The sequence below is a fragment of the Arachis stenosperma genome, chromosome 9, assembly GCF_014773155.1.
Source record: "Arachis stenosperma cultivar V10309 chromosome 9, arast.V10309.gnm1.PFL2, whole genome shotgun sequence".
Classification (NCBI taxonomy): Eukaryota; Viridiplantae; Streptophyta; class Magnoliopsida; order Fabales; family Fabaceae; genus Arachis; species Arachis stenosperma.
In genome coordinates this window covers 140,264,490-140,267,445 of record NC_080385.1, presented here as the reverse complement: position 1 = coordinate 140,267,445, position 2,956 = coordinate 140,264,490, and the positions used below count along the sequence as shown (strand labels likewise).

General features: G+C 43.6%; 1 non-coding gene across 1 annotated transcript; it reads left to right on the top strand.

Annotated features, from left to right (window-relative positions):
• Positions 1–2,331: 2,331 nt before the first annotated feature.
• LOC130953528 (small nucleolar RNA R71) lies at positions 2,332–2,439 on the top strand. The gene has a single exon (XR_009075698.1). It is a non-coding gene; the product is annotated as a small nucleolar RNA R71 (small nucleolar RNA).
• The last annotated feature ends 517 nt before the right edge of the window (positions 2,440–2,956 follow it).

Below are 2,956 nucleotides of genomic sequence, written 5' to 3'. Positions count from 1 at the left end.
TTCTGAAGATCCTATGGAGTGCTTGAGCTCCTCAATGTCTCTTCCTTGTCTTTGTTGCTCCTCTTTCATGATCCTTTGATCTTCTCCAATTTCATGGAGGAGGATGGCATGTTCTTGGTGCTCCACCCTTAGTTGTCCCATGTTGGAACTTAATTCTTCTAGGGAGGTGTTCAGATGCTCCCAGTAGTCTTGTGGAGGAAAGTGCATCCCTTGAGGTATCTCAGGGATTTCTTGATGAGAGGGGTCTCTTTGTTTGCTCCATCTTCTTCTTAGTGATGGGCTTGAGGTCATGCCTTCTCAGTTGAACCGGCTTTGGATGCCATAAATGGTTATGGAAAAGCAAAAAGCAATGCTTTTACCACACCAAACTTAAAAGGTTTGCTCGTCCTCGAGCAAAAAAAGAGGGAAGAGAGTAGAAGAAGAAGAAATGGAGGAGAGGGAGATGGCTTTGTGTTCGGCCATGTATGGGGAGAAGTAGTGGTTTATGAAGGATGGATGTGAGTGGTGAAGAGAAAGAGATGTTGAGGTGATTGGTGAATGGGTGAAGAAGAAGAGAGAGTGGTGGGGTTGTTTGGGGATCCTGTGGGGTCCACAGATCCTTAGGTGTCAAGGAAAAGTCATCCCTGCACCAAATAGCATCAAAATCCACGTTTTGAGCCATTTCTGGCGTTAAACGCCGGGCTGGTGCCCATTCCTGGCGTTTAACGCCAGGTTGGTGCCCTTTACTGGCGTTTAACGCCAGTCTGGTGCCCCTTTCTGGCGTTAAACGCCCAGAATGGCACCAGACTGGGCGTTAAACGCCCATCTGCTAGCCTGACTGGCGTTTAAACGCCAGCAGGTTCTTCCTCCAGGGTGTGCTGTTTTTCTTCCTGTTTTTCATTCTGTTTTGCTTTTTTAATGGATTTTGTGACTTCTTATGATCATCAACCTACAAAAAACATAAAATAACAAAAGAAAATAGTCAAAATATAACATTGGGTTGCCTCCCAACAAGCGCTTCTTTAATGTCATTAGCTTGACAGATGGCTCTCATGGAGCCTCATAGATACTCAGAGCAATGTTGGAACCTCCCAACACCAAACTTAGAGTTTGAATGTGGGGGTTCAACACCAAACTTAGAGTTTGGTTGTGGCCTCCCAACACCAAACTTAGAGTTTGACTGTGGGGGCTCTGTTTGTCTCTGATTTGAGAGAAGCTCTTCAAGCTTCCTCTCCATGGTGACAGAGGGATATCCTTGAGCCTTAAACACCAAGGATTCTTCATTCACTTGAATGATTAGTTCACCTCCATCAACATCAATCACAGCCTTTGCTGTGGCTAGGAAGGGTCTGCCAAGGATGATGGATTCATCCATGCACTTCCCAGTCTCTAGGACTATGAAATCAGTAGGGATGTAGTGGTCTTCAATCTTAACCAAAACATTCTCTACAAGTCCAATGGAATCTCTATGGTCTCATTTTGAGCCTCAGATTCCCATGGTTCCTCTTTGAGGAACTCAGAGGAGATTGGTACACGCCCACTGAGGTCTTCCTCAGTGGCGTCCTCCTCCTCTCTTTCCTCTCCATATTCGGCCATGTTTATGGCTTTGCACTCTCCTTTTGGATTTTCTTCTGTATTACTTGGGAGAGTACTTGGAGGAAGTTCAGTAATTTTCTTGCTCAGCTGACCCACTTGTCCTTCCAAATTCCTAATGGAAGATCTAGTTTCAGTCATGAAACTTTGAGTGGTTTTGATTAGATCAGAGACCATGGTTGCCAAGTCAGAATTATTCTGCTTGGAACTCTCTGTCTGTTGCTGAGAAGATGATGGAAAAGGCTTAGTATTGTTAAACCTGTTTCTTCCACCATTATTATTGAAACCTTGTTGAGGTCTCTCTTGATTCTTCCAGGAGAGATTTGGGTGATTTCTCCATGAAGAATTATAGGTGTTACCATAGGGTTCTCCTAGGTAATTTACCTCTTCCATTGAGGGGTTCTCAGGATCATAAGCTTCTTCCTCAGATGAAGCATCCTTAGTACTGTTTGGTGCATTTTGCATTCCAGACAGACTTTGAGAAATCAAATTGACTTGTTGAGTCAATATTTTATTCTGAGCCAAAATGGCATTCAGAGTGTCAATCTCAAGAACTCCTTTCTTCTGACTAGTCCCATTGTTCACAGGATTTCTTTCAGAAGTGTACATGAATTGGTTATGTGCAACCATTTCAATCAATTCTTGAGCTTCTGCAGGCGTCTTCTTCAGGTGAAGAGATCCTCCAGCAGAGCTATCCAAAGACATCTTGGATAGTTCAGAGAGACCATCATAGAAAATACCTATGATGCTCCATTCAGAAAGCATGTCAGAAGGACACTTTCTGATTAATTGTTTGTGTCTTTCCCAAGCTTCATAGAGGGATTCTCCATCCTTCTGTCTGAAGGTTTGGACTTCCACTCTAAGCTTACTCCATCTTTGTGGTGGAAAGAACTTTGCCAAGAAGGCATTGACTAGCTTTTCCCATGAGCCCAGGCTTTCTTTAGGTTGAGAGTCCAACCATATTCTAGCTCTGTCTCTTACAGCAAAAGGGAATAGCATCAGCCTTTAGACCTCAGGGTTAACCCCATTAGTCTTGACTGTGTCACAGATTTGCAAGAACTCAGCTAAAAACTGATGAGGATCTTCCATTGGAAGTCCATGGAACTTGCAATTCTGTTGCATTGGAGAAACTAATTGAGGCTTAAGCTCAAAGTTGTTTACTCCAATGGCAGGGAAAGAGATGCTTCTCCCATAGAAGTTGGGAGTAGGTGCGGTAAGGTCACCCAGCACCTTCCTTGCATTGTTGGCATTGTTGTTGTTTTCGGCTGCCATGTGTTCTTCTTCTTTGAAGAATTCGGTCAGCTTCAAGAATGCCTTTGTCTTTGTTCCTGCTCATATGAAAGAGAAGAAAACAAGAAAATGTGGAATCCTCTATGTCACAGTA